The sequence below is a fragment of the Dama dama genome, unplaced genomic scaffold (genome assembly GCF_033118175.1).
Source record: "Dama dama isolate Ldn47 unplaced genomic scaffold, ASM3311817v1 ptg000184l, whole genome shotgun sequence".
Taxonomy (NCBI): domain Eukaryota; kingdom Metazoa; phylum Chordata; class Mammalia; order Artiodactyla; family Cervidae; genus Dama; species Dama dama.
Genome location: NW_026870984.1, coordinates 535,897 through 563,790, shown reverse-complemented (window position 1 = coordinate 563,790; position 27,894 = coordinate 535,897). Strand labels below are relative to the sequence as shown.

General features: G+C 45.3%; 2 pseudogenes; both read right to left on the bottom strand.

The window, feature by feature from the left end:
* The window catches only part of LOC133053732 (MYND-type zinc finger-containing chromatin reader ZMYND8-like), a 54,548-nt pseudogene extending 30,777 nt beyond the window's left edge, over positions 1-23,771 (bottom strand).
* A 771-nt stretch (positions 23,772-24,542) lies between these two features.
* On the bottom strand, positions 24,543-27,000 carry LOC133053731 (testis-specific Y-encoded protein 3-like; annotated as a pseudogene).
* Positions 27,001-27,894: the final 894 nt, after the last annotated feature.

Sequence of the window (27,894 nt, the reverse complement as noted above, 5' to 3'; positions counted from 1 at the left end):
CCTATCCCTACCCATCAGAAGGCAGACAGAATGAAAACCACAATACAGAAAACTAACCAAATGGATCACATGGACCACAGCCTTGTTTACATCAATGAAAGTATGAGCTATGCCATATATGGATATCCCAGATGGACGGGTCACAACGGAGGGATTTGACAAACTATTCACTGCAGAAGGGGATGGCAAACCACATCAGTACTCCTGCCTTGAGAACCCCATGAACAGTGTGAAAAGGCAAAAAGATATGACACTGACAGATGAATGCCCCAGGTCACTAGGTGCCCAGTATACTGCTGGATAACACTGGGAAAATAACTCCAGAAAGAATGAAGTTAGTTCAGTCGCTCAGTTGTGTCTGACTCTTTGAGACCCCATCAACTGCAGCACGCCAGTCCTTCCTGTCCATCACCAACTCCTGGAGTTTACCCAAACTCACGTCCCTTGAGTTGGTGATGCCACCTAACCATCTCATCCTCTGTCACCCCCTTCTCCTTCTGCCTTCAATCTTTCCCAAAATCACGGTCTTTTCAAATGAGTGAGCTCTTCGCATCAGGTAAACAAAATATTGGGAGTTTCACCTTCAACGATCAAGGTAAATTATAAGTGGTCAAACAGGAGATGGCAAGAGTGAACACTGACATTTTAGGAACCAGTGAACTAAAATGGGCTGGAATGGGCAAACTTAATTCAGATGATCATTAAATCTACTACTGTGGGCAAGAATCCTTTAGAAGAAATGGAGTATCCCTCTTAGTCAAGAAAAGGAGTCCAAAACGCAGTACTTGGGTGTAGTCTCAAAAATGACAGGATGATCTCTCATTACCAAGGCAAGCAGAGGTAAAAGGACGGCAGAGGATGAGACGGTTGGATGGCAACATGAACTCAATGAGCATGAGTTGACCGAGCTACAGGAACTGGTGATAGGCAGGGAGGAATGACATGTGGAGTCCAGGGAGTCTCCAAGAGTCAGACACAACTGAGCAACTTAACAGGACTGAAATTAAAACATGAATCTTCTCAGTGTCTCGTATTTAATCAGGGTCCAACTTTCATATCCATACATGATAACTGGAAAACCGTAGCTTTTAATAGAGAGACCTTTATTGGCAAACTAATGTCTCTGCTTTTTAATATGCTTCCTCAGTTCAGTTCAGTTCAGTTCAGTTCAGTCACTCAGTCGTGTCCGACTCTTTGTGATCCCATGAACTGCAGCACTCCAGGCCTCCTTATCCATCACCAGCTCCTGGAGTCCACCCAAGCCCATGTCCATAGAGTCAGTGATGCCATCAACCATCTCATCCTCTGTTGCCCCCTTTTCCCCCTGCCCACAATCCCTCCCAGCATCGGGGTCTTTTGAAATCAGTCAGCTCTTCACATCAGGTTACCAAAGCACTGGGGTTTCAACTTCAACAGCAGTCCTTCCAATGAACACCCAGGACTGATCTCCTTTAGGATGGACTGGTTGGATCTTCTTGCAGTCCAAGGGACTCTCAAGTATCTTCTCCAACACCACAGTTCAAAAGCATCAATGCTTCTGCACTCAGCTTTCTTGATAGTCCAGGTCTCACATTCATACATGACTACGGGAAAAACCAAACCCTTGACTAGACGGACCTTTGTTGGCAAAGCAATGTCTCTGCTTTTTAATATGCTGTCTAGCTTGGTCATAACTTTTCTCCCAAGGAGTAAGTGTCTTTCAATTTCATGGCTGCAATCACCATCTGCAGTGATTTTGAAGCCCAGAAAAATAAAGTCAGCCACTGTTTCCCCATCTATTTGTCATGAAGTGATGGGACCAGATGCCATGATCTTAGTTTTATGAATTTTGAGCTTTAAGCCAACTTTTTCACTGTCCTCTTGCACTTTAATCAAGAGGCTCTTTAGTTCTTCTTCACTTTGTGCCATAAGGGTGATGTCATCTGCATAGCTGAGGTTATTGATATTTCTCCAAGTAATCTTGATTCCAGCTTGTGCTTCATCCAGCCCAGCATTTCTCATGATGTACTCTGCATATAAATCAAATAAGTGGGATGACAATATACTGTCTTGATGTACTCCTTTTTCTATTTGGAACCAGTCTGTTGTTCCATGTTCAGTTCTACCTGTTGCTCTCTGACATGCATACAGATTTCTCAATAGGCAGGTCAGGTGGTCTGGTATTCCCATGTCTTTCACAATTTTCCAAAATTTATTGTGATCCACACGGTCAAAGTTTTGGCACAGTCAATAAAGCAGAAATAGATGTTGTCCAGGAACTCTCTTGCTTTTTTGATGTTCCATTGGATGTTGGCAATTTGATCTCTGCTTCTTTTGCCTTTCCTAAAGTCAGCATGAGCATCTGGAAGTTCACGATTCACATATTGATGAAGCCTGGGTTGGAGAATTTTGAGCATTACTTCTTTAGTGTGTGAGATGACTGCAATTTTGCAGTCGTGTGAGCATTCTTTGGAATTGCCTTTCTTCGGGATTAGAATGAAAACTGATCTTTTCCAGTCCACTGGCCACAGCTCAGTCTTCCAAATTTGCTGAGCTATTAGTTGCAGCACTTTCACAGCATCATCTTTTAGGATTTGAAATAACTCAACTGGAATTCCATCACCTCCACTAGCTTTGTCCGTAGGCATGCTTCCTAAGGCCCACTTGTCTTCACATTCCAGGATGTCTGGCTCTAGGTGAGTGATCACACCATCGTGATTATCTGGATCATGAAGATCTTTTTTCTACAGCTCTTCTGTGTATTCTTGCCACCTCTTCCTAACATCTTCTGCTTCTGATAGGTCCATAGCATTTCTGTCCTTTATTGAGCCCATTGTTGCATGAACTGTTCCCTTGATAGCTCTAATTTTCTTGAAGTTATCTCTACTAGAGATCTCTCCAGAAGAGATCTCTACTTTGGCCCCCTGATGGGAAGAGCAGACTCATTTGAAAAGACCCTGATGCTGGGAAAGATTTAGGGCAGGAGGATAAGGGGACGACAGAGGATGAGATGGTCAGGTGGCATCACCGTCTCAATGGACATGGGTTTGGGTGGACTCTGAGAGTTGGTGATGGACAGGAAGGCATGGAGTCCTGTGGTTCACGAGGTCGCAAAGTGTCGGACACAACTGAGTGACTGAACTGGACTGAACTGCGTCTTGACCATTCCATTATATTTCTCTATTTCTTTGCACTGAAATGGGTATATCTTTCTTTTTCTCCTTTGCTTTTCACGTCTCTTCTTTCCACAGCTATTTGTAAGGCCTCCTCAGAAAGCTATTTTGCTTTTTTGCATTTCTTTTTCTTGGGGATAGTCTTGTTTCCTTTCTCCTAGACAATGTCATGAACTTCCATCCATAATTCATCAGGCACTCTGTCCATCAGATCTAGTCCCTTAAATCTATTTCTCACTTCCACTGTATAATCATAAGGGATTTGATTTAGGTTATACCTGAGTGGTCAATGGTTTTCCCCACTTTCTTCAATCTAAGTATGAAGTTTGGTAATTAGCAGTTCATGATCTGAGCCACAGTCAGCTCCCAGTCTTGTTTTTGCTGACAGTATAGAGCTTCTTCATTTTTGGCTGCAAAAAAATATAATCAATCTGATTTCGGTGTTGGCCGTCTGGTGATGTCCATGTGTAGAGTCTTCTCTTGTGTTGTTGGAACAGGGTGTTTGCTATCACACATGCATTCTCTTGGCAAAACTCTATTACCCTTTGCCCTGCTTCATTCTGTACTCCAAGGCCAAATTTGCCTGTTACTCCAGGTGTTTCTTGACTTCCTGCTTTGCATTCCAGTCCCCAATAGGGAAAAGGACATCTTTTTTTGGGTGTTAGTTCTAAAATGTCTTGTAGGTCTTCATAGAACCGTTCAACTTCAGCTTCTTCAGTGTTACTGGTTGGGCCATAGACTTGGGTTACCGTGATATGGAATGGTTTGCCTTGGAAACAAACACAGATCATTCTGTCATTTTTGAGATTGCAGTTGAGGACACAACTTAGTGTCTGAAAGGTGACAACAACCATAATTTCTTTCTCCATTCATCTATCAATGCACACTTGTGTTGCTTTCTGGCTGCTCAGTCTGTCAAGAACTGCCTGAAATGCAGGAGACCTGAATTTTATCCTTGTGTTGGTAAGATTCCCTGGAGAAGGAAAAGGCAACCCACTCCAGCATTTTTTGCCTAGAGAATTCCATGAACAGAGGAGCCTGGTGGTCAACATGGGGTCACAAAGAGTCGGTCAAGACTGAGCGAGTAACACTTTCACTTTCACTTTTCAATTTTAGTCACTCAAAATTGAAATCAACCACATCTTCTTTATTTATTCATCTCTCAATGGACATATGTGTTGCTTCCATATCCTAGATACGACAACTAGTGCTGTGATGAACACTGGGTACACGTGTCTTTTTGCAATCTATTTTCTCAGAGTATATGCCGAGTAGTGGGATTGTAGGTCTGGTGATAGTTTTAACCGGTCGCTGAGCTGGTAGAACATCTGTCTGAAATGCAGGAGACTGTGGTTCAATTCCTCGGTCAGGAAGATCCCCTGGAGAAAGTAATAGGCTACCAACTCCAGTATTCTTGTGCTTCCCTGGTGGCTCAGGTGGTAAAGAATCCTTCCGCAATGTGGGAGACCTGGGTTTGATCCACGGGTTGGAAAGATCCCCTGGAGGAAGCATGGCAACCCACTTCTGTATTGTCTTGGGAATCAGCATGGATAGAGGAGTCTTGTGGGCTACAGTTCATCACAAAGAGTCAAATACCACTGAGGGACTAAGCACAGCACTGCATGGCAGTTTGAGGGGCTTCCAGGTAGCACTAGTGGTAAAGAACCTATCTGTCAGTTTTTGAGATATAAGAGATATCAGTTCAGCCCCTGGACTGGGAAAATTCCCTGGAGGAAGGCATGGCAACCCACTCCAGTGTTCTTGCCTGGAGAATCCCATTGAGAGAGGAACGTAGCAGGCTGAAGTCCATAGGGCAGCAAAGACTGAAGTGACTTGAGCACGACTGAAGTTACTTAGCAAAACCACAGTCTATTAGTTTTATCCCTAGCTTTGGAAATACAAGAAGTCCAACCAATGGCAAGTAAACATGAGACCATCTGGCTGGGGTGGGGCTTTCCTGGTGGTCTAGTGGCTAAGATTCTGTACCTCCAGTGCAGGGGGCCCGGATTTGATTCCTAGTCAGAGAATTAGATCCCACATGTGAACTAAGAATTTGCACACCACAATTAAAGACCTGGAACAGCCAAACAGATAAGCAATGAAAAAAAGAAAGCCATTTGGGCAACACCAGACATCTTAAATCAGTTAATTTTAAAAATTACCCTCTTTCAATTCCCTTGTAATTCTACAACAGCTCTTGTTAGAAAGAAAGACTGCACGTGGTACCTTTAATTCTTTAATATACTTTTATTTATGCACTTATTTTTGTCTGTGCTGGGTCTCTGTTGCTTCACAAGGTTTCATCTAGTTGCAATGAATGGGGGTTACTCTCTAATTGCAGTTCACATGCTTCTCAATGTGGCGGTTTCCCTTGTTGTAGAGCATGGGCTCCAGTCATAGGCTTCAGTAGTTGCAGTTCCCAGGCTCTAGTGCACAGGCCCAGTGGTTGCGGTACACAGGTTTACTTGTTCCAGGGCATGTGGGATCTTCCCCAATCAGGGATGGAACCCATGTCTCCTGCATTGGCTGGAGAATTCTTTACTGACAAGCCACCGGGAATGCTTTCATTCATTCTTTAACACTTGCATGCGAATCACTGGCTTTAACAGAATATAGATGGACTTAGGCTTCAAGCCTTGAAGAACAGGATCTGGTGAGTTTAGACTTAATTTTATTTCTGTTAAGTCAGTATAAATAAACACATGAAGTCAATCCTAGTTCAAGGTGATGAACAAATAAGTCAACAACCTTGAAGATGTAACCACACCTAATAGTTGAGCCCTTCCTGTTCTGAAACTCAGGCACTCGATAAAAATTCTTGTTTTATTCAAAATGGGGGAACAGAAATAATACTGAATAAGAGACATAACCCCAAGACTTGGATTTTATCTCATTAGTCACAATGACCCTTAAGTGGGGTGGCTTTAAAAAGCCACCTGTAAGAACAGTCACTCTGTGGACCCTGGACAGCTGTGGTCAGCAGGCCTGATGTGAATTCACAAGTTAGCTCAAAGCCAGGTCAAGAGGATATTCTAGATCCTGGTTGCTACCATTCAAATGTCAATTAGACATTCACGGATTATGTGGCCCTGGGCAAGCTGTGTGACCTGGCCAGATCTCAGTGTGCTCATCTATAAAATGGGTGTGAGGACGTCCCTGGAAGTCCAGTGGTTGAGACTTTGACTTCCAATGTGGGGAGTATGGGTTAGATTCCCTAGTCAGGGAGATAAGATTCCACATGCTTGTAGTCAAAAAACCAAAACATTTTAAAAGAAGGAAGATAAAGCAATATTACAAGAAATTCAATAAAGACTTTAAAAATTGTAGACATTAAAAAATTTTGCTGATAAGAAGCCCAATGAGAACTTAGTCAGCAACCTGTTTTCATTCTACAACTATGTATCAATTACTCTTCTAGGCCCTAGCAGGGAGCAGAAGGGACTCCCCAGAGAGCTGCAATTCTGGCTGTGATTTTCACTTCCTGGGTTCTACAGACATGAACCTGAATATCATTCCAGAGCACTCTCATCCGACAGCAAGGAGATCTGCAAGCTTTACTTGCCCAAATTCAACAGTGAGCATAAAAGCACTTGGCAAATTAAGAGAGAAGTAGAGAGGAGGGCTGAGGTGGCAGACGGGACACACTGGGAATCTGGGATTAGCAGATACAAACTATTATACATAGAATTAACAACAAGGTCCTCCTGTATAGCACAGGGAACGACAATCAATATCAATATTGTGATAAACAATGATGGAATGGAATATGAAAAAGTGTACATGTCTATAACTGAATCATTTTCTTGTACAGTAGGAATTAATAAAACACTTTACATCATGTATACTTCAATAAAATCAATTTTAAAAGGGAGAAGACAGAACCTAAATGGAGAGTGTACCCACAAGTGAACACAGAGCAGGCAAGCCTGCCCACCACATCCCTAAAAAGGAACATGCCAAGAAGACAGGAGAGCTGGGGAGGGACTCCACCACTTCCTGGTCCCCTTTAATCCCTGGAAAGATCCAAGGCTGGTCCTCCCCATCCCACCACTGGCACTCACTTTGCCAGTGTACTTGGCAGTGTCTGCAGTGACATCAGCTCAAGTGGTGGACATTGACACGGCTGACCGAAGATGCAAGGGTACTCGAGGACCCTGAGCTGGTGACCAGGGGCAATGACCAGGTGCTGGTCACCAGGGTGATGGTGGAGGTGGATGGGTTCTGTGTGATCTCTTTCTGCTGGACACCTGGGAAAGCAAAGGTTCTTGGTCATCCCACTGCCTGGGGAAGGCTGTCCCAGCTTGAAACTGTGGTGGGAGCAGGGCCCAATCCACACTGTTTGAGTTTCTCTGCTTTCAAGGGACAAAGATTCTCCCATTGGGCAAGCTTGAGCAAGGCACCACAGAGCCCTTTTTCAGCAAGGCCTCCACCTGGGTCTTTAAGGACTGATACAGTTTCCAACAGCTCAAGGCTGCATCCCTAAGGATGATCCCCACCCCCTTTAAAGTCCCCACCTAGGAAAACTCAAGGCTGCCAATAGAATTGCATATTTGCTCCAGTCAACACTTAATGATAGGGCCCATTGCCCAGTCTCTATGGGAGGGCAGAAGCCTACCTTTAAGAGGTAACAGAGTTAGCAAACCCAGACATTTCACATGGACCAACATCCCCTTCCCACTTTGTGTAAAATTGTCATTTTCTGACTGTATAGAGTTCCCATGATTCCCCCTCCCTATTCCCAAATTCTCCCTTTAAAACCCCAGTCCCCTGTGTACACACTGAAGTTGACTTCAGTTCATGCTGGACATTTTGCCCTACTGCAATTGTAAATAGCAGATTAAAATCTATCCTAACTACTTCAACTACTGGCCAGTTTTGTTTATCTTTAACAGGACAATCTGGGAATTAGGAACCATACCATCAATGAGCTCCTTCTTGCCCACTTCCAAGTTCCCCTGGAAGGCTCAATATACTTAAGGGCTATGAAGTCAGAAGCCTGAAACTGGTCATCCCAGCCTGGAAGATCCCAGACTCGGTTCTGGCCTAGCAAATCTTTGGACAGCAGGATCAATCCGGCTGTACTCCCATACTCTGTGTCCAATCTTTTGGTCTTCCTCCACCCCAATCTTTGAAGAGTTTCACTGGGGGCCAGTTCAAGATCTGGCTACTCTTTCATTTCACAACCTGCTGCAACTCTTACAAGTTCTCCTCCTAATAGTGCACTCAGTATGTGAGAGTTTTGATCAAGGAGCCCAATAATGAAGGATCTCAATGCAGTTTTCCCCATGAAACAAGACCAGTATCAGGCCTCATGAGAGCTGGACAAACTAGTACCCATCAGATCAGCACTTTGTTCCACTTTACGTCAGCCCTCCTGCTGGGAGCTGTCATTCTGCACTTTGGCAGTGGTTCCTGATGCTGGCTCTTCTTGCTTTGGGCAGGAGGTGGGAGCTAATCCCTAGTTATTAATGCATCCTTTACTATCCACTTCTCATACTGTACTCTTTCAAATATAATGCGCAGGAGTTTTCAGACATGCACAAGGAAACTTATACAAAGGTATTCATGTAGCACTGCTAACAACAGGTAGAAACTGGAAGCAAGTTAAATGTCTATCTGTAGGCAAATACTTTATTAAATAAACTGGGGAATATTACACACCAGTCTAATAGAAAAAGGGAGAGCTATATGCACTGATATGGATTGACCTCCAAAACATGCTGATGGGTGGGGAGAGAAAAAGGCAAGGATGGTACCATTTTTATGTTTTCAAAAAAAACAAAAAACGTAATATTTTTATGACATCATACACACACGCACACACACACACACACATACATACATATATATGCATACATGAATTTGAAAAAGATCTTATGGTTAACAATACCTCTGAGAAAGGGTGCACGATGAAATAGAAAGTCAACAAAGACAATAGATTTCTGGGTGTCTAGGCATCCATTTCACCCTGTACTAAGAAGACGTGTATGTACTGTTTCGTCTTTGAAAAAGACAAAAGAAAAGTACAAAAGCAAGGTGCAAAAATAATTTTTAAATTAATGCCAAATGGAATGTGTCAGGCCTCCAGGATACAGTGGCCAGGCAACCAAGGGGAACTAAACAAATAAAACAAGGATTATTTTTCTCCTGTTTGTGGGACAGAAAAAGGAGCGGGTGCCATGGGGAGCAGAGCCGGGGGTGGGGGGGCGGGGGGAGACTCGGTACGTTTCATAGCCTGCCTGTTCTGGTATCTTGTCCCCTGGAAAGACTGGGGCAGCTGCTGGCTTTGCTGCTGCTGCTGCTGCTGTTGCTGTTGCTGTTGCTGGCCCTGCATCTTCTGCGTGTTCCAGAAGATGGGACTTTGGGGAGGACGTTGGAAACTTACTTGATGAGTTCCACACAACCTGCTGCAGGGCCGGGGCAGTCTCCTTCAGTAAAAGCGGCCTCTGATTTTTCACCGGGCTTCCCGAAGAGCCGGTGGTGGTGGTGGTGGTGGTGGTGGCGGTGGCGGCGGCCAGGTCGTGACCATGCCAGTGGTGCTGGTGGTGGCCATGATCCCAGCTGTGGGAGTTTGCCAGGATGAGCAGGTGAGGACCGGCATTTCGGGGGAGACTGGCTGCCGGCTGTTGTGGATGGTGGAGCTTTACCTATGACTGAAACCAACACATGGAAAAAAAAAACAAAAAAACAAAAAGTTGACAGGGCTCAGGCTGACCTGCAAGGTCTCCAGGCCAGTGAGTTCTAGGTGACCATCCCAGGCTACCATGCCAAGGACCTCCTCGTGAATGAGCACAATCTCACTTTATATGCTTAGGCCACTTCTGCAGCATGTTCTAGCTTAAAACATCAGCCTCCTTGGGTTACAGCTGCTTGCTCACATTTGAGATACTTGCCAAGGCCTCTGGGGGACTGAGGCCAACATGACCCAGCCCCTGGCCTGGAGTTGCCCACCTGCTAGCGGATGACCCAGTGGATGAACAGAATCATTGCAAGTACCTTGTTTTACAAAGTTAGAGTTCAGTAAGGACTCTGAGAAAGACTTAGCCAAAGTCCATCTGGATATTAACAGGAACCCTTTCCTTGGCCAGGAAACCTACAGAGCATGTACCCCAAGGAAGCAGACAGCCTCCCAGTGGCCAAAGCACTGAATAACAATGAATCACCCAGAAAGAAGGGTATTGTCTTTCATGTCTTCTAATTCCTTCCAGAAAGTCTCAGTGTGGTCCTGGTACCTTGACACCTAATTCTCAAGGGAACTCCACACCAAGGACAGAACCATCCCCAGCACAATGCTACTTATGGAGAATTTAGAAGCCTTGCTTTTGTTTTGACTGCAGTTATCCATATTGCATCTTTTACGCAGAGCACAAAATACTGTTTTACCTATTGTCTGGTAATCAAGTTTAAGTCCAAAATGGAGTTCATTAAAAAAAAAAAAATTTAAAGAGCTGCAGCTTCAGATTATAAAATAGATTAAGACAGTAATTGTACGAGCAGGTCTTGGGAATGACAAAAATCATGAATACGAGTGACTAGAGTCTGAAAAATGCTGCCTTTTGGAGTGTATCTACTGGAAGGAACTGGGCTATGAGGGTGGAGGGCAGGATTTCAACAGGCAGCAGGGAAAATGTGAAGGAGAACAGTTTTAGCCAAGACATGCCCAGGAATAGGCAGAATTTTGGTAAGTGAGGACAGGCAGTGAGAAGGGCTAGCCAGAAGGCAGGTTAGAGCCAGAAGCACTGAGCAGCGGAGAGGGGGTGTCCACACAAGTATTCATCTGGGAGGGGAAGGGGGTCAGTTATGACTGCAGGAGCCCCAGGCACTGGAAAGATGAACATGCACCCCCAGAGAGGATCCCCTTGGGTTCACACAAAAACACAGATGGAAGTCAGCAACCTTGATCTCAGGTGATGTGCCTGGATATCAAATAGTTTTTGATGGACTGAAAGTAAAGTCGCTCAGTTGTGTCTGACTTTTTTGCAATCTCATGGACTGTAGCCCACCAGGCTCCTCTGTCCATGGGATTTCCCACGCAAGAATACTGGAGTGGGTTGCCACTTCCTTCCCCAGGGGATCTTCCTGACCCAGGGAAAGAAATCTGGGCCTCCAGAATTGCATGCAGATTCTTTACTATCTGAGCCACCAAGGAAGTCCTTAATGACAACACCTTTCTTAGGGGCTCAGCATGCTTCTGCTGCTTGACTCCATGCCTGTCACTTTTAGATTTCTGTCATCCAGAAAAGACAGGAGTTCTTGATTATTCTAGGGGAAATTTTCAGTTAACTGTGGGTCTGGGGAAACCAAAGAGTGTGAAAGGAAAAGAGTGCTGACAGGCTGACTTTTCTGCCTGGGGGTGGTGGTGTCTTGGTGGTTACACAACTGACTGGCCCTCTCACTCCTCTGGGGAAGAATTCAGTCAAAGCCCTGGGCAAGAACACAGGGTGGAGCTGGGAGAAGATCTCTACCTAGAGTGAGGAGCCCCCATCCTTGCCTAGGACAACCTTTCAAATATCGGTCACAGCCACTGGCCCTTCCCCTTGCAGGGGCAGAAGTGGCTTTGAGCTTGCACCTTCTAAAAGGCAGAGATCCCACAGGCAATGTCTCTAACCTGCAAAAGCAACTTTAGTGCCTCTCTTTTCTGCCATGTGATTAAAAAATATACTGTCCTTGTTGATTAGCTAGCCTGATACCTCCTTGGGCAAAGGGCAACCACAAAAAGGTCCTTTCTCTCTCTCATCTTGCAAAAGCAAATAGCTAGCTTTGTAGCTTGGTTACTGCTCTGACAGAGTCCCATTGGAACTCTTTTCCAAATTAAAACAACAACAGCAACAACAACAGAAGTATGCAATCTGAAATCATTCCAGGCTTGGCACACTCTTGGGGGGTTTTCATTTAGACACCAAAACATTTTAATTTCTAAAGGATACCGATGGTTTACTTGGGGGTTGGGGGGGAGGAAAGGCCATGGAAAACTCCATTAGTCCTAAAAATTTGGGAGTATTTAATCATCTGTAGTCTCAAAGAGAAGTGAATTTCTTAAAGGTCAACACTCCAAAAGCAAGCCCACCCAACTAGCCTACTTATCTCAGACTTAGGTCACTGTCTTGTACATTAAAAAAGGACTTTTTAAGAGAAGGCTGGAAATTACTGATGTGACACAAGTTAATGTAGTCAAGGTCCTGAAGTAAGCTCCTTTAGCCTCTGCTCTGGGATCTCTAGCTAGGATCTCTGGGATCATCTTTCTATTTGAGGATTCAGATTCTATGTATAAGCTGCACTCCTAAATGAAGATCAGTTGGAGTTCACCAAGCACTCTCCAAAACACCCTTCACTTAATAAACTCATGAGTGAAAGCACACCTCTGAAAAGATGCTCAACTGCAGAGTTTCTGACGTGAAGTCGATTTTTCAAGACCGAAATCATCCTCAGGTGGCTCTGGACTGCAACCTCTATGAAGTTCCTCTAACTGAATTATTTTTTCAGAATCATCCTTTGCTTAAAAGCCCCACACATTCAGAGGATCCTAGAGAAACTTCCTTCAGACACCAGTGAGAGGAAAAGCTCAGCTTCATTTTATCAACTGGAGTGCTTTCTATTTAGGGGGGAATCATGAGCTCTTTTAGAGCTGCTGCTGCTGCTGCTGAGTCACTTTAGTTGTGTCCGACTCTGTGCGACCCCACAGATGGCAGCCCACCAGGCTCCATCATCCCTGGCCAGAGTACTGGGGTGGGTTGCCATTGCCTTCTCTGTCTTTTAAAGCACTCAAATGTGTCTCCCTTTTCACTTCAGCTGCCAGGAAGCTTTGAGCCAAAATGGAAGCCTGACTTTGCTAATTCTGAAGGCTGAAATAGTTATTTTTGTATACAAACTGTCCCCCAGACCTGTCACTATTCTATTTTCATCTTTCTCACTGTCTTGATTTCCATTTTATCAGTATATCACAAATCCTTTCTGGAAGGGATGAAAAAGCCCACAACCAAACAAAAGATCTATTTCAGAAAGAGAGGAATAGTATATATGTATCATTCTTAGGAACACTGCCATCTGGGACCCAACAGTTCCACACACTTCATGGAATAAATGCTACTCCTGTTGCTTTCCACAGCATCAGAAGTGGTCCTTCAAACCCCAATCCACACAGAAGTGGATGTTTCAGATGCCATTCATAATTTTAAGGGATTGGGGTGGTGATCCATCCTTCCTGACTGACTCAACTGCTTCTCTCTTTCTTCCTGCCCTGTATCACTGAGAGATATTCCATCCTCTTTCAATGAACTGCAGGAACTGAGGTTCTGGAACAGTTCACATGATACAAACACAGAAGGAAAATTCTCAAAACACATCCCCACTCCTGATTTAAGCAGCCAGACTAAGAAAACCCCAGGGGACACAGAACTGAGAAGATAGCTCCTGTCAGAAGCTCTGTGTTGTCTGTTTAGTCACTAAGTCGTGTCCAGCTCTTTTGTGACCTCATGGACTATATAGCCCACTAGACTCCTCTGTCCATGGTATTCTGCAGGCAGGACTACTGGGGTAGGTTGTCGTTTCCTTCTTCAGGAGATCTTCCTGATCCAAGGATCAAATTTGTGTCTCCTGCACTGGCAGGCAGATTCATTACCACTGAGCCACACAATTAAACCTGGCTATCCCTGTATGTAACTCACAAAATACAAGAGGTTTTATGGCTACAATCTCCAATTTTTCCTTAGGCCATGTCTCCCATGGGCCCTTAATTAATTCTTATCTTTCTTGGGCATATCATCACCCACTTGCCAAGCCAGCTGAGAAGTTCACTGACTGCTTCGCCCATGGGCCAACTATCCTTCAGATCATTCCTATGTTCCCTGGGGGGTCTGCCAACATGCCTGGGGTGTAGCAGGTTTGAGAGCAGCCACTGCTGTTTCAGTCCCTAACAGCAGCAAAGGGGTAACTGCTAAGACTCAGGCAACAGTTCACAACTAGAGGAGATTTAGCTTTGTCAAGACACTTTTGAAGGCTACCACTTTTGAAGGTCAGTAGATACTATCGACATCCAGTTGGTAAAGGTCAGGAATACTGCTAAACATCTTTCAATACACAGGACAAAGAATTATCCAGCATAAAAAGTCAATAGTGCTAAGGTTGAGAAACCTCGGGCCCATGTCAGTTAAATGCAAATATGGCAGAACACAGGCTCAGGTGCACATCATACAATGCCCCTTGGATTTCTAGAGGCCTAAAGAAGAACTCAGCAGTCTACTGCCACTGACCTGAAAGGTCTATATTCTAGTAAGAAAATGTATTTTGAAATGCCTGGGCAGTGTGAGGGGAGGTAAGGGAGAATAAACTCATCAAGGTCTTTGAACTGAACACTTTTATCAGTTTCAGCCCTGTCCAAAGTCTTAACATTGACAAACACTTTAGGCATGTACGTGAACATATAGGGAAAGAAACTGCTTAGATTCAAAATTACTTGACTGCCAGAAGCAACTATTACTTTCTAAGAGACTTCCTTTTCTGTGCTCAAAATCAACCACTTTGGGTATCAAGGTGGGCAGGCCCTGCTTAAGTCCTTGTCCTGCTCAGTAACTAGCTAGATGACCAGGAGCTAATCCAAGGTTTGTTGTGCCACACTTCATGATGTCAGAGGGTGACATGACATGTGATACTACAAATGGCAAGGTGACATTCTAAAACCAAATCAAGAAACTAGAAATTGGTACAGTCACTCACCCTCCTCCACGGGAGATGGTTATTTGGGTTCCTTCCTAGTTTGTCGATCCTCCTGTGCATAATGGTCTTTTCCTAAATCTATGACAAGTCCACTCTCTGAATCGGAGTCCAGGCCCAAATGCACTGTTGGGGATCCTGTCTTATCTTTTCCCTTCAGCTTACCCTTTGTAGGATAAGGCAAGGGTTTTGCTTTGTCTGAAAAGTCCTTCTCAAGCTGGGGACTCATCTTCTCCTTAACTGATCCTGTGCCACTTACTCACTGGCTGGTGATGTGCTTTCAGCTTCTCTTCCATCTCCATGGTGTTTAGAAATTTGGCGGTTTTTTTTTTTTTTTTTTTTTTGACAGCAGATGGCTCTTTGTCCATCTGAGCCCCCTCTTTGTCTTTAGCATCTTCTGGCTCATTCTTGGACCTCTGCTCCTCATCACTGATAGAGTCATTTCAGCTACTGTCTGACTTCTTAGAATCCCATGAATCATTGGGCTCGAGAGCTACATAAACATCTTCTGAGATTTCATTTATGCCTAAATTGAACAAACAAACAAAAAACAAAACCAGCATGTGGTGTAGTCACAGAGTGAAGAGCAGGAGCAGGGCCAAAACGTCACAAATATTTTCCATGCTCACTGCTGGAATAAAAAAACAAAACAAAACACATCACATCAAACTGGCCTGGTGGGGTTAGCAGAAAACTTAAGTTGCAGCTGACTACAGGTGACAAATGGAACTTGCCTGGAGAGGGTTTCAGTTACTGACATTCAAAGATGACAAGGGACCAAACCACATGAATTTCTAATTCATCCAGAGCTCAATGTGTTAGATAAGCTCTAACACATTGGGACACAGAAAATGGGAGGCATGGAAGTGAATGCTACACAGGAGTTGTTAAAACTGATCCATTTTCAGTTCAGTTCAGTTCAGTTCAGTCACTCAGTCGTGTCTGACTCTGCGACCCCACGAACCGCAGCACGCTGGGCCTCCTGTCCATCACCAACTCCCAGAGTCCACCCAAACCCATGTCCATTGAGTCAGTGGTGCCATCCAAACATCTCATCCTCTGTTGTCTCCGTCTCCTCCTGCCTTCAATCTTTCCCAGTGTCAGGGTCTTTTCCAATGAGTCAGCTCTCCGCATCAGTTGGCCAGAGTATTGGAGTTTCAGCTTCAACATCAGTCCTTCCAATGAACACCCAGGACTGATATCCTTTAGGATGGACTGGTTGAATCTCCTTGCAGTCCAACGGTCTCTAAAGAGTCTTCTCCAACACCACAGTTCAAAAATGTCAATTCTTCGGCACTCGGCTTTCTTCATAGTCCAACTCTCACATGCATACATGACCATTGGAAAAACCATAGCCTTAACTAGATGGATGTTTGTTGACAAAGTAATGTCTCTGCTTTTTAATATGCTGTCTAGGTTGGTCATAACTTTTCTTCCAAAGAGTAAGTGTCTTTTAATTGCATGGCTGCAAACAACATCTGCAGTGATTTTGGAGCCCAGGAAATTAAAGTCAGCCACTGTTTCTACTCTTACCCCATCTATTTGCCATGAAGTGACGGAACCAGATCCCATGATCTTAGTTTTCTGAATTTTGAGCTTTAAGCCAACTTTTTCATTCTCCTCTTTCACTTTCATCAAGAGGTACTTTACATCTTCTTCATTTTCTGCCACAAGAGTGGTGTCATCTGCATACCTGAGGTTATTGATATTTCTCCCAGCAATCTTGATTCCAGCTTGTCCTTCCATTTTACAGATTAGAAAAAAAAAAAAACACACACACAAAAAGAAAAAACAAGGCCCTGAGAAATCACTTGTCCTGGGACACAAAGAAAACCAAGACAGAGAGGCGAGGCCAGAGATATGGTTTCTTGAGTCACCACCCACAAATTCCCAAAGCATTAAGTTTTTTACCTTTGTGTCTAGGACTCAAAGAAATAAGCCAAGCCTTAAAGCAGGTGATGAAAACTCAAAGCACATGGGCCACATGGGGCAAGCAGGTGTGTTATTTAGGAAGCAATGGTTTGACCCAACGCTTTCCAGTATTTTGTAATTTGTTGTTTTTAACTTAGAATGTGCTGGCCAATTCACAAATCGGGAAGGTTCATAAAGAAATTAAGATACCAGGCTTGTCTGAATCACTTCTGGGTCCCAGGCCTGGCTGGGGTGAGCACTACTGGCCCCTTTTGGTTGGGGGAGCATGGTCTCCAGGTGACCCAGCTGCCCAGCCCCCATCTGGCTCCCTGCTCTGAAGCAGAGTCAACCACAAATGTGCTTCTACTGTTTTTCTACTTGTAATTGAGTCCAAAGGAAAGTCACCCATTTCCATTCTCAAGCAAAAGGGAAAATGATAAAACAGCAGGAGTTTCCTACATATAAGAGCAAAAATGGGCAAAAGTCTATTTCTAACAATAATTTCATTTACCCCATTTATGTTTTCTGCTCCCAGTAGTGAGTGTCATCCATCTGTAGGTAAATAATCTGATACCCTACAATTTTGAAAAGAGGAAATCCCCATCAAATCTGCATTGTCTTCATTCTAGAGCAATGGTTATCATGAGTGGGATCATGCAAGAGAAAATCATTAAAGGGTAAGAGCCTCAAACAGACCAGCAGGATCAGGAGTTGCCTCCTTTCCTTGTCGCCATGCAGCCATCCTGGGGCAGGCAACAGGATCCTGATCAGGAGCAGAAGCAGGAGCAGGAGTGAACTAGATCCACCTCCTCTAGGGCTCAAATGGAAAGAATCTAAAAACCAAATCTGGTTTACTTTCTGGATCTCAGGGCTTGTGCGATTGTTAACTAAATGCTGGACAACAGAATGACAAGGATGGCCATGCATGCTTGTATACTGGAGCCCACAGGAGGTAAATTCAGATCCTCCTCTGCTTCTATAAGTTATGTGACCCTGAATGAGTGAACTACCTCTCTGAGCCTCCATTTCTTCCTCTGGACAATAGGTTTGATAACAGTACCAACCTTCCAGGACAATCTACGCGCAGTGCAAGGGGCATAGCAAGTCCTCTGTAAATCCTTATTAACAATAACAAACTGAGGACCTAGACCAGCTGCCTGGAAGAACCCAAGAAGGATATGGACTGCAAAATTTCATCCATGTCACTCAGTGTCCTAAGCAAATGGGCGTCCCAGCAAGGAGTGCTTTTGTTAGACAGCCTGGCTGATTCCCAACTACAGCTCCCTTCCTCTCTCAAAGGTCTAGAGAACCCAGTGACAAAGAAACCTCACCTTGGATTGCCTTTCTCTACTGAGACTCAGGCAGCTCCTATTTCTTTATAAATACCCTCCTGACTTTACTTACCTCTTCAACAAACATTCTAGAGCAGTACTATGTGTATAAGACCAAGTATCTTGAAGAAGGCAAGTCTTTATCAGATCTTGATAAGATAAACCCCTCTGCCCTCAAGGAGCTTCCAGTCTAGATTGGGAGGGATACCCCCACACAAAAGGGACCACAGATGCTTTGGAACCATAAAGTACCAAAGGAGGTGGGCAGACAGGGAGGGCAGTCAAGGAAGACTTCCTGGAGGAGGTGATCCCCAAGCTCAGCCTCAGGGATTGGATTTGGGTGGGTAGTGTAAAAAAGCAGCATAGGGACGAGGAAAGGATGCCAGGGATACAGAAGAAGGATTCATGTGCCGGGGGCAGAGGTGGGGCAAGGGCATGGCCCAGCCTGGAGGGGAAAGGTTTGTGTTGGACACATTGGGCAATTGTGGGATACATGTGATCCTGAAGTGAAGACACTGACATGTGCAGAGAAGCACACTGGCAAACTCAGGAGGCTCTTTCTGCTTCCAAATTTTCTTACAACTGGCACCTCAAATCAGCAGGCTGCTGCTATCAAAGAACGCACTCTGACAAACTCAAAATACCTTCTGAACAATTAACTAGCAAATCTGAAATATTCTTCCAGGAGAAATTATTATTAACTTTCTGTTGTTGAATCAACAAGCCAAAGTTAAACCTGCTGCTAAAAAAGCAGCCGGGATTGGGCTTTCATCTCTTTCAGGTGGTACCCCTAAAGACAGTAATGATGGTGATAATGATATAAGCACACCAAGACACACACCTTATTTTGCTTTGCAATTCTCTACCGTCTTGTCGAGATTTAGCTGGAATCTGCTGTGAATCTGCCGCTTGGGGAAGAGGAGAGGGACAGAAGCAGACTGCTGATGGACAGACTCACTTAGCTCCATCAGGTCCAACTTGGCCTTGCTTCAATCTTGAACACACCACCACACCCTCATGAGATCAGGCACTGGAGGGAAAAAGTGAATAACTCTCATCACTTGGCTTCTTTTTTGAGCCCAGGAGGAAAAATCCTTAAATATTGCTATCGTTTATCCCAACGATATCATCTACTCGACAGCCTGGGCTGACTTGGACATAAGAAGCTGAGAGAACATTTGGCAGGTTTCTACTGAACTATTGAGAGAGTCATTTCCTAGGCAGGTTGGTAAGAAGTCTAAGGGTCCCCAAGGAAAGAGGGGTCTATAATCCTCAAGGAGGAAGAATGGACACATTTTTTGGTCCCTCTACATTCCTTAGGGTTATATAACAATAATGTATTCTGCTTGAGGACAGTCTCTGGAAAAAGCCTTCTGGCTAATCCTGTTATTTTAAGGTGTAGATTATGGGAGTAGGTCTAGTGAGGTCTTTACAACCTCCAGACATTCTTTTGATTCACTGTAATAACTAATTAGAGAGTACATAACTCCATAGCTAAACACTAGCAAGGGGGTGCTCTTTCTGCCCCCTTCTGATGCCTATGTCAGAAGCTTTATCTTTTTATAGTTTACCAAAACTTTATTACACAAAAGCTCTGAGCCATTAAGCCTTGTCTCAGGCCCCGGATTGAATTCTTCTCCTCCAGAGGCCAAGAATCCTGGAATCTTTTCATGGTTCAGCAGCAACCTTTCATCTTGGGAACTTGTACGGTAGTCTTCAGGACAAGGTAAGAATGCTTGGCGCTCTACTTATTTGTTCTCCTAGAAAACACATTTTCTGCTGTACTTCACTAACTCGACGGTGTGCTTGCTTGAGTGAATGAAACACTCTGAGCGAAGCAGGTGAGGAGCCCTGATCTGTGGTTCCGTGGCGACCTCATATGGCTTATGGCAGAAATCTGTTGTGGGCTTATACCGACCTGCCAATGTTAAGAGGCATCCAATGTCTCCTTCAGAGACTGAACAGAAATGGGCAAAGCATGTGAACTGAACTCTCCTTTCTCAGTCAAACTTTTTGGTCTCCCTGACCATCTCATAACTCCTTGGAAATCAGAAGTACTAATCTAATCTGTGGAATCTTTCAAGACTTTCAAGGGACTGGTAATCTATGCTGTTACTGTGAACTATAACTTAGGTCCCAAACTTGGATTTGGTAGTCAGGAAGCACTTAGCTTCACTAGGCATGGAAAGTTTGGAAGCTAGATGGAGCTCTAGGTCCAAGAGCATTTCTGAGGTTAAAGCTTACTCATATTGGAACTACAGTGGACGTTTTTTCCTTTGGTAATGCTGGCTCTTACTGGACCAGAGGAGACTTATACTGGTGTGGTGACACTTGGAAGGAACATTTCAGTTTTATGTTCGTGTCGGTCTTATTGTGGTCAGGAATATAGTCAGGGTCGTGCACAGGCACTCAGGTGACGTTTCCCCAGCAGTCTTAGCTTTGGAAGCATTCCGGAAGGTTACTGATTGCACCCCAGGTGGCATCAGAGGATAGATTTGATCCCCAGGGCTAAGACACACCTGGTCTTCCTCGGTGATACTTACAAGAGCTTTGTAGAGTTACAAGGAAATTGAAAGAGGGTAATTTTTAAAATTAACTGATTTAAGATGCCTGGTATTGCCCAAATGGCTTTCTTTTTTTCACTGCTTTTCTGTTTGGCTGTTCCAGGTCTTTAATTATGGTGTGCAAATTCTTACTTCACATGTGTGATCTTGTTCATTGACTAGGAATCAAACCCAGGACCCTGCATTGGAGTTTCAGAATCTTAGCCACCAGACCACTAGGGAAGCCGCCCCACATGGTCTCTTGTTTGCTTGCCATTGGTTGGACTTTTTGTATCACCTTCCATTGATTTGGTCCAAGTAGTCTATTTACAGATGAGAAAACTGAGGCTGCCACGCAGCTCTGGCTAGTGTTCACACCAAGCCAGTGTTCTCCACTCCTGTAGCCAGTTTTATTCCATCTCCTATAGTTCTCCCCTTTCCTTGTGGAGCAAAATTGAGGAATGAACTTTTTGATAGGCATTTTCATTGCAGTTAGGGAAATGAATACAGCGACATAGTTTTGGAGCTGGTGAACTTGCTTGTGTCTGAGGTGACCCAGAGTGGTAGACCCAGATTTGTGTGTTTTGGCAGAAGGGGTCTTTTTATTAACGCTTAATTCTTTGCTATATTTGGAAGTGAGAATGAAGGTCTGACCACAAATTCAAGATTTCTTTAAAATGAAATATAACTATGGCATTAGTAAAGTATTGACTTTCATCCACTTTCTAAAGTGTTCTCACAGAGCAATTTTGTTTGACTATTTTAAATGGACCTGAGTTGGGAGGTCCCTGCAGTATGACTGACCATAAAGCCCAAAATGTTTTCTTGCTGGCAGCCTCCACCTGTGGTCTCTGCAACAAGGGGGAGAACCAATATTTCACCAGACACTATTCATTTTCCGCCTATTATGGGGGTGAATTGGAGGTTACTCTTTTGGGGGTTGGCAGCAACTTTGTGATTACATGTTCATGAGAATTAATTCTTTTGTGAAAATAAGAAAACAAGTATTTATGAACTCCTCAGCAGGTACAGACCACAGTCTTCCCCCCCCCCCTTTTTTTCCCATTTAATCCCTGTACACACCCTACAAGGGGGCACTGTTATTATCCTTGTTTTATACATGGCGCTCAGAGAGAATTGTGGATGATAAGATATAATTGCAGGAACAAATCTCGGGCATTGGATACAAGGGTTCTCTTTGTCCTGTTTTCTTGTTCAATTGGAGAAAACTGCACAGCACAGCAGTGTCTTGTCAGTGACTGGGCCAGATCTGAGACCTGGCTTGGTCTCCTGTCCCTCCTGTGATGTGGGAGGGCTCAGAGGTATGTGCCCATTTAGGTCACCACAGAGCATTGATTAGAGTTCCCTGTTATGAACTGTAGGCTCTCATGAGTTATCTATTATATGCATAGTAGTGTATATGTGCACTATGTACATATGTCAGTCCCGGTCTCCCAGTTTGAGTCTCCCCACTTTCCCATCCCAACCCAGCCGTAAGTTTGTTTGCTACATCGGTGACTCTGTTTCTGCTTTCCCAGTCAGTTCACCTCTATAAGCGATGTTGAACAATATGTTTTCTCTTTCTGTCTCACTTCACTCTGTTTGACAGTTTCTAGGTTCACCCATGGAGAAGGAAATGGCAACCCACTCCAGTGTTCTTGTCTGGAGAGTCCCAGGGACGTGGATGCCTGGTGGGCTGCTGTCTGTGCAGTCGCAGAGAGTTGGACATGACTGAAGTCATATAGCAGCAGCAACAGCAGCAGTGGGTTCACCCACATCTCTGCAAATGACTCTGTTTCATGCCTTTTAAGCGGTGAGTTGTACTCCGTTGTATATATGTACATTTTCTGTATCCATTCCTCTGTCAATGAACATTTTAGGTTTTGTCCCTGTCCTGCCTACTGTAAATAGTGCTACAGTGAACACTGGGGCGCATGCATCCCTTTGAATTATGGTTTTCACCACATACAAGCATGTGCTTAGGAGTAGGATTGCTGGGTCCCATGGTAGCTGTATTTTTAGTTTTTAAGGCACATCCACATAGTTCTCCTTAGTGGCTGTACCAATTTACATTCCCAGCAACAGTGCAGGAGGGTTCCCTTTTCTCCACACTGTTTCCAGCATTTATGGTTGGATATTTTTTGATCATGGCCATTCTGATTGATGTGAGGTTGACGCCTCATGGTAGTTGTGATTTGCATTTGTCTAATAATCAGTCATGTATATTCCTTAGACCCCCACCCACTAAGATGTTACCTGGAACCCTAGCTCTGGGAAGCTGACTCTCAGCAAAGCTGACCGTGCACTCGTATACACAAGGAGGCTACCTGATTCACAGTGAGTTGAATGGTAAGTCTCTTTCCTTGTTCTGTACTCTTAAAACATCTGATGATATCCAACAGAGAAGATACCTGAGACACCACCTTCCAACAAAACTGCGTTCCACGGTTACGATCTCTGGCCCTTGTTCACCAGACCCTTCCCATGAACATCTACATATCCCTTGTAAAACTGCCAGACCCACAGTTAATGGCCCCTCATCTTCTGTCTCCATCCTCCCCAACCCTCACCCCACAGGAAGAACTGTGTCCCCTGACACAACCCCAACATATGACTTAACCCCCTCTAGAGCTCTCCATGGACTGGTAATTCCCACGTGGTAAACTGAGAATTCTACATGGAGCTGAAGGATTTGTCCTAAGGACCTGCCCAAACAATACACAGACACATACAGTTAGTTGATGCTCTTTATTTATACTTTGGAATTATTTCAGGCTTATTTGTGTCTCCCTCTCGATCTGTTTCACTTGATCCAGACCACTCTTCATTACTTTCCCGTCCAAGAGATCTATGGTGGCCACTGCTCTGCACATGAAGCAGCTTCTTAGGTATTCTAGTTTAGACAAAGGGGGACACTCCATCATGAAGTTTCTCAAAATCAGGGGGTTCCTTTCAAAACAGAAAAGAGACACACATATGTAAACCTACCTTCTCTGAAAACACTAAAGACAGCTTTAAACCTGCAAGGCAGTTCCAAGGAGAGAGTGACTGTGAACTTTCACATTTCCTCTAAGTACCTACCAAACATCACGCACCGCAGTCTTCACTGTACAACTACTTACCATAGCTAGGACACAGAAGCAACCTATATGTCCATCGGCAGATGAAGGGATAGGGAAGTTGGGTACAGATGCACAATGGTATGTTACCCAGCTCTAAAATGGAACATGTCAAAGTCAGTTCTAATGAGCTGGGATGAACGTGGAGCCTATTATACTGGGTGAAGTTAAGTCAGAAAGAGAGAAACACTGTATGTTAACACAAATATATGGAGTTGAGGACCATGTAGGTGGTACTGAACATCTAACATGCAGGGCAGCAAATGAAGACACAGACATATAAAGAACAGACTTTGGACTCAGTGCGAGAACATGAGGGTGAGTTAATTTGAGAAAATAGCCCTGAATCATTCACATTACCTTATGTAAAATAGATGACCAGTGCCAGTTTGATGTGTGAAGAAAGGCAACCAAAGTCATGTTGGGGAGGGCAGTGGGTTGCAGGTTCAGCATTTGGGGGGACACGTGTATACTTATGGGCTATTCTTGTTGGCCAGTGTATGGCAAAACCTGTCACGGTACTGTAAAGTAATTATCATCCAATTAAAACAAATAAAAGACTATTCTCCATAATCCTGCACAGTGGTCAGTATTCTCAGAATGAGGGTGGCAGGGGAAAATGATACAGAAGAAAATTAAAAACAACAACAACAAAACTAGTGTGATGACCAAAATGGAATCAAAAATAGTCAGTGGGGGAACAGCCTTGCACAAAGGAGACTCACAGACCTTTGTGGAAAGGGGACTTCCATGAAGTGAGCAAGGTCAGCACAGGGCCTACCAGGCCCTGAGCCCCATGCGTGCACCGCCAAGAACTCCCACATAAATCACCAATTCTGGCCCAGTGCCCATGTGGCACCCTACCTCAGCAATCCAGTCAGATCCTGTGAAGTTGTGGTCAGAGAGCCAGTTGAAGAAGTTTACGCTGCTGTTGTGGTGCCTGCAGCAGCATGCCTTACATTCAAACCCCTGGTGCCACTGAATTGGAGTGGAATGGGATGCTCGGTATCCTGCAGGAAAAGGAGTATGGGAGAAAGACCTAAATCACTTTCCAATTCAACCTCCACTTTTCTGCCCCCACCCCCCAAATCCAGGGAGCTGCCTCTTACCAGTGACGTTAATGAGACACTCCTTAACAACCATTTCATTTTGGAGATACCTATTCCTCTGAAAGTACAATGTAAATGTGCGGTGATGAGTGGGATGCCGGAGTTCCTCCACCTGCCAGGACAAAATGTGGCGGGTGGGGGTGGGTGGGTGTGAAACCTCTTTACAGAAGAGCTGCCCTTTCCTGTCTTCAGGGATAAACCACATCCTCTCCCCTCCCCAGTCACCTCCCCTCCACAATGATCAGGGTCCCCTGCCTGACCTTCAAGTTGGTCATGAAGTGACACATGTCTCGCTCTTGGTTGGTCATCATATGTGACATTTGGGGGTGGTTCATAAACTGCTTTAGGTCAAGGAGCCTCTAGATGCTCGAGGTAAAAGTGCCAGAAGAACAAAGCTAGCCTAAAGAGTAGAATGGTTCTGTCTGACTTCAACTTGCTCCTAATTAACTTGTCACATTTCTGTTCATGAAGACTGTCTGAACGCCAGATAAGGCTGTGCTTAGGAATGCACTACCAGAAGGAGGTTCTCTTCCTAACATGAAGGCCCCAAACTCCATCTCAGCCTCCTGAAAGTTAGCTTACTTCTGGAGAACACGCACTCCTAGCTACAACCAGTATGAGCACATACACATACCAACCTCCCCCCAAATACACTCAGCTTTTCAAAGAAGATCTGGATTCCAGAGAAGCCTTTTCTCTGAAGAGTCCCTGGTGCTAACTACAATTCTGACTGAGACCTCTGCAAGTAAAGCCCAAGTACTGATTTGTGCAAGCCAGAACAGCAAGGACATCATACCTAATATCAGGAACAGATATGCAGGATGGTAACCTATACCCATCATCCAAAAAAATATTTTGTACCAGAACTCTCAGATCTGTAAACTGCTCCTGCAATAGCACCGAGTAAAAAAAGAAAATTCACAAGCACCACACCAAGGGATACAACTTCAACCCAGAAACCACGGATTCCCTGGATGATGGCGCTTCTGTGTTCTAGATATAGCATCTGCCTCTGACAGTTCTTATGTTTTAGGTGAGCATCGTCCTTTTAGGCTTTCTTATTCATGGGCTCCAGCTCCAGCTGCAGGGTCACCAGCGGCTCCAATGCAGGCCAGTAACTCGGGGCTCTGGGCCCTGGATATTCCTGGTTCTGCTTCTCCAAGCACACCTGCTCCTGCTCCTACACCACCACCTCCACCTCCTCCATGACGTCTAACACCAACAGCTGCACATCCTGCCCCATTCCCGATACCTCTCCCTCCTCCAGGGCAGCACCTTCCTCCACTGCCTCCACCCAGTAGAGGGTGGCCTCCACGCCTGGCACACCACCTGGGGCCTGCATGGACTCTGCCGCCCCCACCGGGCTGCTAGGCCCCAGGGCCCCTCCCTCCTGAGGACCCGCGCTCACAACTAAGATCCAGGATCCCGGGGTGATGCCGCCTTCCCCGTCCCCGTCTCACTCTCCATGGTGTTCTGGCCATAGCCCTGAGGGGCGAAAAAGCTGGCCGTGAGAGCAGGTGTCCCTCACAGCCCACCCACCAACCGCAGCCCCCTTGGCATTAACAACAGATTGCTTGCCCACAGCCAATGAGCAGAGAAGGGGAGACAAGCATGCGCAGAACTGTGCGTCCCACTCACGTGTAGGATGGTGGCCGGAAGGGGCTGAACTCCACACCCTGACCTCCAGACATCGGGACACGCCCCTTGGAATTCTGGGCACTCTGGCCGCAGGTGACCCAGCGGCCAAACTCGGCCCTCCGCAGAGTGCGCCGGTCCACGCAAGCCGTTTGCCTGACCAACAGTGCAGAAGTGCGTCACCAGCGACCGGGAGAGCCAGGCCAGTTGGAGGCGAAGGCAAAGAACCAGAACCTGACGCTGCAACCATCCTCAAGAGTGACAATGCCTCTGGGGCAGCGGGTGACTCCGTGTGCTCAGAGATCCACACAGGTGAGACAGGGTTCCTGGGTACCTCAGGGACAGAGGGGCGCACCTGGGATCCAAACTGCAAGCCCTGGGCAGGGCGTGGGGCTTGGGGCCCGGGGGACGGTGCAGGGGATCATGGTGGCTCAGGGAAGCGGGCGGGGCTTATGCCGACCTCACCGACGGGCACCCGCTGCAGAGTGCATCCCTCAACTTGTGCCTTAGGCTTGAGCCGTGTCAGGAGTGCAGCCATCCTCTGATGAAGAAGCAGAGCACTTTCCTCAGCTCGCTGTCCAGGCCCCACAACGCAGCCCCAAGCCAGACACCCTGGAGCCCCTGACCTGCGGGCTTTCAGCTCTTGGCCTGTCCCCCGGCCTGGCTTAGAGCAGGCATCCGGGTGGCTAAGGATGTGCACCCGCGGATGCACTTCCCAGAGGAACAGAGCTTCTCCAGCAAGTGTTTGAAGTGGAGCAATGTGCTCCTCCTGACCATTAGTTACTCCTGCCTCCCGGCTGCACAGCTAAGGTGGGAACCCTCAGGTTAAGTGCCTGGACAGATGCCACACTCACACTCTGCCTCCTAGGATGTCTGGTGTTTCACACTGAGCACTTGCCTTAGGCCAGACACAGACTCACACACACACACACACAAACATATGACTGAAGCACACACACGCACACGTGCCAGGCACAGGGACACTGATGCAAACAGGTGTTTCAGAGACTGAAGAACCAGTGGTTCACATGAAATGGCTAGACTTCCTTATTTCTCTGAGGAAAATGTCCATTTTGATTTTCAGATGTGAAATATAGAGAAGTCCAACTTTCATGAAGGAGAATTAACGCCTAGATTTTGATACAGGTAGTAAAGAGAACTCCGTATTTCATGCGGGACAGTCATTGTTTTATATATGAGAAATACAAAGAATTAAGTATTTCACAAAGAAACAGTGGTGCCAAGAATTTCATTGTTGAAATAGAATTCCAATTCCATGTTGATTCCCCACATCTTAATTACATACTTCATGTCAGTAAACTTTCATTGAGACTTTCATATAGGCAAGGTATACAATTTCACAATTCTAGCAGGAGAGCCAATGC